This window comes from Rhipicephalus microplus, chromosome 2 (genome assembly GCF_043290135.1).
Source record: "Rhipicephalus microplus isolate Deutch F79 chromosome 2, USDA_Rmic, whole genome shotgun sequence".
Taxonomy (NCBI): Eukaryota; Metazoa; Arthropoda; class Arachnida; order Ixodida; family Ixodidae; genus Rhipicephalus; species Rhipicephalus microplus.
In genome coordinates, this window is record NC_134701.1 from 8,475,154 (window position 1) to 8,486,312 (window position 11,159).

Here is an 11,159-nt window from a genome sequence, read left to right on the forward strand (position 1 = left end):
CTAGCGCGATTTCGGTTTTAACCGAAAGGTTGGAGGTTTGAGCCCACCAGGTGGTGGTGCGACGCTTTTTTTTCTTTGCGCTGATAGCTTTGAAGATATGTTCTGATGGCGCTGAGAGTGGAGCAAGACTGTCTCCGTGGCGCAATTGCCTAGCGCGATCGGCTGTTAACCGAAAGGTTGGAGTTTCGAGCCCTCCAGGGAGTGGTGTGTTGCTTTTTTTGCGGTAATAGCTTTGAAGATATGTTCTGATGGTGGCGAGAGTGGAGCAGGACTGTCTTCGTGGCGCAATCGGCTAGCGCGATCGGCTGTTATCCGAAAGGTTGGAGGTTTGAGCCCACCCGGCGGTGGTGCGGCGCTTTTTTTTTCTTTGCGCTGATAGCTTTGAAGATATGTTCTGATGGCGGTGAGAGTGGAGCAAGACTGTCTCCGTGGCGCAATTGGCTAGCGCGATCGGCTGTTAACCGAAAGGTTGGAGTTTCGAGCCCTCCCGGGAGTGGTGTGTTGCTTTTTTTGCGGTAATAGCTTTGAAGATATGTTCTGATGGTGGTGAGAGTGGAGCAGGACTGTCTTCGTGGCGCAATTGGTTAGCGCGATCGGCTGTTATCCGAAAGGTTGGAGGTTTGAGCCCACCCGGTGGTGGTGCGGCGCTTTTTTTCTTTGGGGTGATAGCTCTGAAGAAATGGTCTAACGGTGGTGAGAGTGGCGCAGGACTGTGTCCGTGGCGCAATGGGCTAGCGCGATCGGCTGTTAACCGAAAAGTTAGAGGTTCGAGCCCATCCGGTGGTTGTGCGGCGCTTTTTTTCTGTGGGCTGATAGCTTTGAAGATATGTTTTGATGGTGGTGAGAGAGGAGCAGGACTGTCTCCGTGGCACAATTGGCTAGCGTGATAGGCTTTTAACCGAAAAGTTGGAGGTTCGAGCCCACCGGGTGGCGGTGCGGCGCTTTTTTTTCTTTGGGTTGATAGCTTTGAAGATATGTTATGATGGTGGTGAGAGTGGAGCAGGACTGTCTCCGTGGCGCAATAGGCTAGTGCGATCGGCTCTTAACCGAAAGGTTGGAGTTTCGAGCCCACCCGGTGGTGGTGCGGCGCTTTTTTTTCTTTGGGCTGATAGCTTTGAAGATATGTTCTGATGGTGGTGAAAGTAGAGCATGACTGTCTCCGTGGCGCAATTGGCTAGCGCGATCGGCTGTTAACCGAAAGGTTGGAGTTTCGAGCCCTCCCGGGAGAGGTGTGTTGCTTCTTTTCTTTGCGCTGATAGCTTTGAAGATATGTTCTGATGGTGGTGAGAGTGAAGCACGACTGTCTCCGTGGCGCAGTTCTCTAGCGCGATCGGCTGTTAACCGAAAGGTTGGAGGTTCAGCCCACCCGGTGGTGGTGCGGCGCTTTTTTTTCTTCGCGCTGATAGCTTTGAAGATATGTTCTGATGGTGGTGAGAGTAGAGCAAGGCTCTCTCCGTGGCGCAATGGGCTAGCGCGATCGGCTGTTAACCGAAAGGTTGGAGTTTCGAGCCCTCCCGGGAGTGGTGTGTTGCTTTTTTCTTTTTGCTGATAGCTTTGAAGATATGTTCTGATGGTGGTGAGAGTGGAGTAGGACTATCTCTGTGGCGCAATTGGCTAGCGCGATTTCAGTGTTAACCGAAAGGTTGGTGGTTTGAGCCCACCCGGTGGTGGTGCGGCGCTTTTTTTTTCTTTGCGCTGATAGCTTTGAAGATACGTTCTGATGGTGGTGAGAGTGGAGCAAGACTGTCTCCGTGGCGCAATGGGCTAGCGCGATCGGCTGTTAACCGAAAGGTTGGAGTTTCGAGCCCTCCCGGGAGTGGTGTGTTGCTTTTTCTTTGCGGTAATAGCTTTGAAGATATGTTCTGATGGTGGCGAGAGTGGAGCAGGACTGTCTTCGTGGCGCAATTGGCTAGCGCGATCGGCTGTTATCCGAAAGGTTGGAGGTTTGAGCCCACCCGGTGGTGGTGCGGCGCTTTTTTTCTTTGGAGTGATAGCTCTGAAGAAATGGTCGGACGGTGGTGAGAGTGGAGCAGGACTGTCTCCGTGGCGCAATGGGCTAGCGCGATCGGCTGTTAACCGAAAGGTTGGAGGTTCGAGCCCACCCGGTGGTGGTGCGGCGCTTTTTTTTCTTTGGGGTGATAGCTTTGAAGATATGTTCTGATGGTGGTGAGAGTGGAGCACGATTGTCTCCGTGGCGCAATTGGCTAGCGCGATCGGCTGTTAACCGAAAGGTTGGAGGTTCGAGCCCACCCGGTGGTGGTGCGGCGCTTTTTTTTCTTTGCGCTGATAGCTTTGAAGATATGTTCTGATGGTGGTGAGAGTAGAGCAAGACTGTCTCCGTGGCGCAATTGGCTAGCGTGATCGGCTGTTAACCGAAAGGTTGGAGTTTCGAGCCCTCCCGGGAGAGGTGTGTTGCTTCTTTTCTTTGCGCTGATAGATTTGAAGATATGTTCTGATGGTGGTGAGAGTGGAGCACGACTGTTTCCGTGGCGCAGTTCGCTAGCGCGATCGGCTGTTAACCGAAAGGTTGGAGGTTAGAGCCCACCCGGTGGTGGTGCGGCGCTTTTTTTTCTTTGTGCTGATAGCTTTGAAGATATGTTCTGATGGTGGTGAGAGTGGAGCTGGACTATCTCCGTGGCGCAATTGGCTAGCGCGATCGGCTGTTAACCGAAAGGTTGGAGGTTCGAGCCCACCCGGTGGTGGTGCGGCGCTTTTTTTTCTTTGGGATGATAGCTCTGAAGAAATGGTCTGACGGTGGTGATAGTGGAGCACGACTGTCTCTGTGGCGCAATTGGCTAGCGCGATCGGCAGTTAACCGAAAGGTTGGAGGTTCGAGCCCACCCGGTGGTGGTGGGGCGCTTTTTTTTCTTTGCGCTGCTAGCTTTGAAGATATGTTCTGATGGTGGTGAGAGTGGAGCTGGACTGTCTCCGTGGCGCAATTGGCTTGCGCGATCGGCTGTTAACCGAAAAGTTGGAGTTTCGAGCCCACCCGGTGGTGGTGCGGCGCTTTTTTTTCTTTGGGGTGATAGCTCTGAAGAAATGGTCTGACGGTGGTGATAGTGGAGCACGACTGTCTCTGTGGCGCGATTGGCTAGCGCGATCGGCTGTTAACCGAAAGGTTGGAGGTTCGAGCCCACCCGGTGGTGGTGCGGCGCTTTTTTTTTTGCGCTGCTAGCTTTGAAGATATGTTCTGATGGCGGTGAGAGTGGAGCAAGACTGTCTCCGTGGCGCAATTGGCTAGCGCGATCGGCTGTTAACCGAAAGGTTGGAGTTTCGAGCCCTCCCGGGAGTGGTGTGTTGCTTTTTTTGCGGTAATAGCTTTGAAGATATGTTCTGATGGTGGTGAGAGTGGAGCAGGACTGTCTTCGTGGCTCAATTGGTTAGCGCGATCGGCTGTTATCCGAAAGGTTGGAGGTTTGAGCCCACCCGGTGGTGGTGCGGCGCTTTATTTCTTTGGGGTGATAGCTCTGAAGAAATGGTCTGACGGTGGTGAGAGTGGCGCAGGACTGTGTCCGTGGCGCAATGGGCTAGCGCGATCGGCTGTTAACCGAAAAGTTAGAGGTTCGAGCCCATCCGGTGGTTGTGCGGCGCTTTTTTTCGGTGGGCTGATAGCTTTGAAGATATGTTTTGATGGTGGTGAGAGTGGAGCAGGACTGTCTCCGTGGCACAATTGGCTAGCGTGATAGGCTTTTAACCGAAAAGTTGGAGGTTCGAGCCCACCGGGTGGCGGTGCGGCGCTTTTTTTTCTTTGGGCTGATAAATTTGAAGATATGTTCTGACGGTGGTGAGAGTGGAGCTGGACTGTCTCCGTTGCGCAATTGGCTTGCGCGATTGGCTGTGAACCAAAAGGTTGGAGCTTCGAGCCCACCGGGTGGTGGTGCGGCGCTTTTTTTTCTTTGCGCTGATAGCTTTGAAGATATGTTCTAATTGTGGTGAGAGTGGAGCAGGACTGTCTCCGTGGCGCAATTGGCCAGCGCGATCGGCTGTTAACTGAAAGGTTGGAGTTTCGAGCCCTCCCGGGAGTGGTCTGTTGCTTTTTTCTTTGCGCTGATAGCTTTGAACATATGTTCTGGTGGTGGTGAGAGTGGAGTAGGACTATCTCCGTGGCGCAATTGGCTAGCGCGATTTCGTTGTTAACCGAAAGGTTGGAGGTTTGAGCCCACCCGGTGGTGGTGCGGCGCTTCTTTTTCTTTGCTGTGATAGCTTTGAAGGTATGTTCTGATGGTGGTGAGAGTGGAGCAAGACTGTCTCCGTGGCGCAATGGGCTAGCGCGATCGGCTGTTAACCGAAAGGTTGGAGTTTCGAGCCCTCCCGGGAGTGGTGTGTTGCTTTTTTCTTTGCGGTAATAGCTTTGAAGCTATATTCTGATGGTGGCGAGAGTGGAGCAGGACTGTCTTCGTGGCGCAATTGGCTAGCGCGATCGGCTGTTATCCGAAATGTTGGAGGTTTGAGCCCACCCGGTGGTGGTGCGGCGCTTTTTTTTTCTCTGGGGTGATAGCTCTGAAGAAATGGTCTGACGGTGGTGAGAGTGGAGCAGGACTGTCTCCGTGGCGCAATGGGCTAGCGCGATCGGCTGTTAACCGAAAGGTTGGAGTTTCGAGCCCTCCCGGGAGTATTGTGTTGCTTTTTTCTTTGCGGCAATAGCTTTGAAGATATGTTCTGATGGTGGTGAGAGTGGAGCAGGACTGTCTTCGTGGCGCAATTGGCTAGCGCGATCGGCTGTTATCCGAAAGGATGCAGGTTTGGCCCACCCGGTGGTGGTGCGGCGCTTTTTTTTTCTTTGGGGTGATAGCTCTGAAGAAATGGTCTGACGGTGGTGAGAGTGGAGCATGACTGTCTCTGTGGCGCAATTGGCTAGCGCGATCGGCTGTTAACCGAAAGGTTGGAGGTTCGAGCCCACCCCGTGGTAGTGCGGCGCTTTTTTTTCTTTGGCCTGATAGCTCTGAAGAAATGTTCTGACGGTGGTGAGAGTGGAGCAGGACCGTCTTCGTGGCGCAATTGGCTAGCGCGATCGGCTGTTATCCGAAAGGTTGGAGGTTTGAGATCACCCGGTGGTCGTGTGGCTCTTTTTTTTCTTTCGGCTGATAGCTTTGAAGATATGTTCTGATGGTGGTGAGAGTGGAGCTGGACTCTCTCCGTGGCGCAATTGGCTAGCGCGATCGGCTGTTAACCGAAAGGTTGGAGGTTCGAGCCCACCCCGTGGTGGTGCGGCGCTTTTTTTTCTTTGGCCTGATAGCTCTGAAGAAATGTTCTGACGGTGGTGAGAGTGGAGCAGGACCGTCTTCGTGGCGCAATTGGCTCGCGGGATCGGCTGTTATCCGAAAGGTTGGAGGTTTGAGCCCACCCGGTGGTGGTGTGGCGCTTTTTTTTCTTTGGGCTGATAGCTTTGAAGATATGTTCTGATGGTGGTGAGAGTGGAGCTGGACTCTCTCCGTGGCGCAATTGGCTTGCGCGATCGGCTGTTAACCGAAAGGTTGGAGTTTCGAGCCCACCCGGTGGTGGTGCAGCGCTTTTTTTTCTTTGGGCTGATAGCTTTGAAGATATGTTCTGAGGGTGGTGAGAGTAGAGCAGGACTGTCTCCTTGGTGCAAGTGGCTAGCGCGATCGGCTGTTAACCGAAAGGTTGGAGTTTCGAGCCCTCCCGGGAGTGGTGTGTTGCTTTTTTCTTTTTGCTGATAGCTTTGAAGATATGTTCTGATGGTGGCGAGAGTGGAGCAGGACTGTCTTCGTGGCGCAATTGGCTAGCGCGATCGACTGTTATCCGAAAGGTTGGAGGTTTGAGCCCACCCGGTGGTGGTGCGGCGCTTTTTTATCTTTGGAGTCATAGCTCTGAAGAAATGGTCGGACGGTGGTGAGAGTGGAGCAGGACTGTCTCCGTGGCGCAATGGGCTAGCGCGATCGGCTGTTAACCGAAAGGTTGGAGGTTTGAGCCCACCCGGTGGTGGTGCGGCGCTTTTTTTTCTTTGGGGTGATAGCTCTGAAGAAATGGTCTTACGGTGGTGAGAGTGGAGCACGACTGTCTCTGTGGCGCAATTGGCTAGCGCGATTGGCTGTTAACCGAAAGGTTGGAGGTTCGAGCCCACCCGGTGGTGGTGCGGTGCTTTTTTCTTTAGGCTGATAGCTTTGAAGATATGTTCTGATGGTGGCGAGAGTGCAGCAGGACTGTCTCCGTGGCGCAGTTGTCTAGCGCGATCGGCTGTCAACCAAAAGGTCGGAGGTTCGAGCCCACCCGGGGGTGGTGCGGCGCTTTTTTTTCTTTGGGCTGATAGCTTTGAAGATATGTTCTGATGGTGGTGAGAGTGGAGCAAGACTGTGTCCGTGGCGCAATGGGCTAGCGCGATCGGCTGTTAACCGAAAAGTTAGAGGTTCGAGCCCACCCGGTGGTTGTGTGGCTCTTGTTTTTCTGTGGGCTGATAGCTTTGAAGATATGTTCTGATGGTGGTGAGAGTGGAGCAGGACTGTCTTCGTGGCGCAATTGGCTAGCGTGATCGGCTTTTAACCGAAAAGTTGGAGTTTCGAGCCCACCCGCTGGTGGTGTGGCGCTTTTTTTCTTTGGGCTGATAGCTTTGAAGATATCTTCTGACGGTGGTGAGAGTGGAGCTGGACTGTCTCCGTTGCGTTATTGGCTTGCGCGATTGGCTGTGAACCGAAAGGTTGGAGCTTCGAGCCCACCGGGTGGTGGTGCGGCGCTTTTTTTTCTTTGCGCTGATAGCTTTGAAGATATGTTCTGATGGTGGTGAGAGTAGAGCAAGACTGTCTCCGTGGCGCAATGGGCTAGCGCGATTGGCTGTTAACCGAAAGGTTGGAGTTTCGAGCCCACCCGTTGGTGGTGCGGCGCTTTTTTTTCTTTGTGCTGATAGCTTTGAAGATATGTTCTGATGGTGGTGAGAGTGGAGCAGGACTGTCTTCGTGGCGCAATTCGCTAGCGCGATCGGCTGTTATCCGAAAGATTGGATGTTTGAGCCCACCCGGTGGTGGTGCGGCACTTTTTTTTCTTTGGGGTGATAGCTCTGAAGAAATGGTCTGACGGTGGTGATAGTGGAGCACGACTGTCTCTGTGGCGCAATTGGCTAGCGCGATCGGCTGTTGACCGAAAGGGTGGAGGTTCGAGCCCACCCGGTGGTGGTGCGGCGCTTTTTTTTCTTTGGTCTAGCTCTGAAGAAATGTTCTGACGGTGGTGAGAGTGGAGCAGGACTGTCCCCGTGGCGCAATTGGCTAGCGCGATCGGCTATTAACCGAAAAGTTGGAGGTTCCAGCCGTCCCGGGTGGGCTGTGTTGCGTTTTTTATTGCGCTGATAGCTTTGAAGATATGTTCTGATGGTGGTTAGAGTGGAGCACGATTGTCTCCGTGGCGCAATTGGCTAGCGCGATCGGCTGTTAACCGAAAGGTTGGAGGTTCGAGCCCACCCGGTGGTGGTGCGGCGCTTTTTTTTCTTTGCGCTGATAGCTTTGAAGATATGCTCTGATGGTGGTGAGAGTAGATCAAGACTGTCTCCGCTGCGCAATGGGCTAGCGCGATTGGCTGTTAACCGAAAGGTTGGAGTTTCGAGCCCTCCCGGAAGTGGTGTGTTGCTTTTTCTTTGCGCTGATAGCTTTGAAGATATGTTCTGATGGTGGTGAGAGTGGAGCAGGACTATCTCCGGGGCGCAATTGGCTAGCGCGATTTCGTTGTTAACCGAAAAGTTGGAGGTTGGAGCCCACCCGGTGGTGGTGCGGCGCTTTTTTTTCTTTGCGCTGCTAGCTTTGAAGATATGTTCTGATGGTGGTGAGAATGGAGCAAGACTGTCTCCGTGGCGCAATGGGCTAGCGCGATTGGCTGTTAACCGAAAGGTTGGAGTTTCGAGCCCTCCCGGGAGTGGTGTGTTGCTTTTTTTTTGCGGTAATAGCTTTGAAGATATGTTCTGATGGTGGTGAGAGTGGAGAAGGACTGTCTTCGTGGCGCAATTGGCTAGCGCGATCGGCTGTTATCCGAAAGATTGGAGGTTTGAGCCCACCTGGTGGTGGTGCGGCGGTTTTTTTTTTCTTTGGGGTGATAGCTCTGAAGAAATGGTCTGACGGTGGTGATAGTGGAGCACGACTGTCTCTGTGACGCAATTGGCTAGCGCGATCGGCTGTTAACCGAAAGGTTGGAGGTTCGAGCCCACCCGGTGGTGGTGCGGTGCTTTTTTTTCTTTGGGCTGATAGCTTTGAAGATATGTTTTGATGGTGGTGAGAGTGCAGCAGGACTGTCTCCGTGGCGCAGTTGTCTAGCGCGATCAGCTGTCAACCAAAAGGTCGGAGGTTCGAGCCCACCCGGGGGTGGTGCGGCGCTTTTTTTCTTTGGGCTGATAGCTTTGAAGATATGTTCTGATGGTGGTGAGAGTGGAGCAAGACTGTGTCCGTGGCGCAATGGGCTAGCGCGATCGGCTGTTAACCGAAAAGTTAGAGGTTCGAGCCCACCCGGTGGTTGTGTGGCGCTTGTTTTTCTGTGGGCTGATAGCTTTGAAGATATGTTCTGATGGTGGTGAGAGTGGAGCAGGACTGTCTTCGTGGCGCAATTGGCTAGCGTGATCGGCTTTTAACCGAAAAGTTGGAGCTTCGAGCCCACCCGCCGGTGGTGGGGCGCTTTTTTTTTCTTTGGGCTGATAGCTTTGAAGATATGTTCTCATGGTGGTGAGAGTGGAGCAGGACTCTCTCCGTGGCGAAATTGGCTAGCGCGATTGGCTGTTAACCGAAAGGTTGGAGGTTCGAGCCCACCCGGTGGTGGTGCGGTGCTTTTTTTTCTTTGGGCTGATAGCTTTGAAGATATGTTCTAATGGTGGTGAGAGTGGAGCAGGACTGTCTCCGTGGCGCAATTGGCTAACGCGATCGGCTGTTAACCGAAAAGTCGGAGGTTTGAGCCCACCCGGTAGTAGTGTTGCGCTTTTTTTTCTTTGGGCTGATAGCTTTGAAGATTTGTTCTGATGGTGGTGAGAGTGGAGCACGATTGTCTCCGTGGCGCAATTGGCTAGCGCGATCGGCTGTTAACCGAAAGGTTGGAGGTTCGAGCCCACCCGGTGGTGGTGCGGCGCTTTTTTTTTCTTTGGGCTGATAGCTTTGAAGATATGTTCTAATTGTGGTGAGAGTGGAGCAGGACTGTCTCCGTGGCGCAATTGGCCAGCGCGATCGGCTGTTAACTGAAAGGTTGGAGTTTCGAGCCCTCCCGGGAGTGGTCTGTTGCTTTTTTCTTTGCGCTGATAGCTTTGAACATATGTTCTGGTGGTGGTGAGAGTGGAGTAGGACTATCTCCGTGGCGCAATTGGCTAGCGCGATTTCGTTGTTAACCGAAAGGTTGGAGGTTTGAGCCCACCCGGTGGTGGTGCGGCGCTTTTTTTTCTTTGCTGTGATAGCTTTGAAGGTATGTTCTGATGGTGGTGAGAGTGGAGCAAAACTGTCTCCGTGGCGCAATGGGCTAGCGCGATCGGCTGTTAACCGAAAGGTTGGAGTTTCAAGCCCTCCCGGGAGTGGTGTGTTGCTTTTTTCTTTGCGGTAATAGCTTTGAAGCTATATTCTGATGGTGGCGAGAGTGGAGCAGGACTGTCTTCGTGGCGCAATTGGCTAGCGCGATCGGCTGTTATCCGAAATGTTGGAGGTTTGAGCCCACCCGGTGGTTGTGCGGCGCTTTTTTTTTCTCTGGGGTGATAGCTCTGAAGAAATGGTCTGACGGTGGTGAGAGTGGAGCAGGACTGTCTCCGTGGCGCAATGGGCTAGCGCGATCGGCTGTTAACCGAAAGGTTGGAGTTTCGAGCCCTCCCGGGAGTATTGTGTTGCTTTTTTCTTTGCGGCAATAGCTTTGAAGATATGTTCTGATGGTGGTGAGAGTGGAGCAGGACTGTCTTCGTGGCGCAATTGGCTAGCGCGATCGGCTGTTATCCGAAAGGTTGCAGGTTTGGCCCACCCGGTGGTGGTGCGGCGCTTTTTTTTTCTTTGGGGTGATAGCTCTGAAGAAATGGTCTGACGGTGGTGAGAGTGGAGCATGACTGTCTCTGTGGCGCAATTGGCTAGCGCGATCGGCTGTTAACCGAAAGGTTGGAGGTTCGAGCCCACCCCGTGGTGGTGCGGCGCTTTTTTTTCTTTGGCCTGATAGCTCTGAAGAAATGTTCTGACGGTGGTGAGAGTGGAGCAGGACCGTCCTCGTGGCGCAATTGGCTAGCGCGATCGGCTGTTATCCGAAAGGTTGGAGGTTTGAGATCACCCGGTGGTCGTGTGGCTCTTTTTTTTCTTTGGGCTGATAGCTTTGAAGATATGTTCTGATGGTGGTGAGAGTGGAGCTGGACTCTCTCCGTGGCGCAATTGGCTAGCGCGATCGGCTGTTAACCGAAAGGTTGGAGGTTCGAGCCCACCCCGTGGTGGTGCGGCGCTTTTTTTTCTTTGGCCTGATAGCTCTGAAGAAATGTTCTGACGGTGGTGAGAGTGGAGCAGGACCGTCTTCGTGGCGCAATTGGCTCGCGGGATCGGCTGTTATCCGAAAGGTTGGAGGTTTGAGCCCATCCGGTGGTGGTGTGGCGCTTTTTTTTCTTTGGGCTGATAGCTTTGAAGATATGTTCTGATGGTGGTGAGAGTGGAGCTGGACTCTCTCCGTGGCGCAATTGGCTTGCGCGATCGGCTGTTAACCGAAAGGTTGGAGTTTCGAGCCCACCCGGTGGTGGTGCGGCGCTTTTTTTTCTTTGGGCTGATAGCTTTGAAGATATGTTCTGATGGTGGTGAGAGTAGAGCAGGACTGTCTCCTTGGTGCAATTGGCTAGCGCGATCGGCTGTTAACCGAAAGGTTGGAGTTTCGAGCCCTCCCGGGAGTGGTGTGTTGCTTTTTTCTTTTTGCTGATAGCTTTGAAGATATGTTCTGATGGTGGCGAGAGTGGAGCAGGACTGTCTTCGTGGCGCAATTGGCTAGCGCGATCGACTGTTATCCGAAAGGTTGGAGGTTTGAGCCCACCCGGTGGTGGTGCGGCGCTTTTTTATCTTTGGAGTCATAGCTCTGAAGAAATGGTCGGACGGTGGTGAGAGTGGAGCAGGACTGTCTCCGTGGCGCAATGGGCTAGCGCGATCGGCTGTTAACCGAAAGGTTGGAGGTTTGCGCCCACCCGGTGGTGGTGCGGCGCTTTTTTTTCTTTGGGGTGATAGCTCTGAAGAAATGGTCTTACG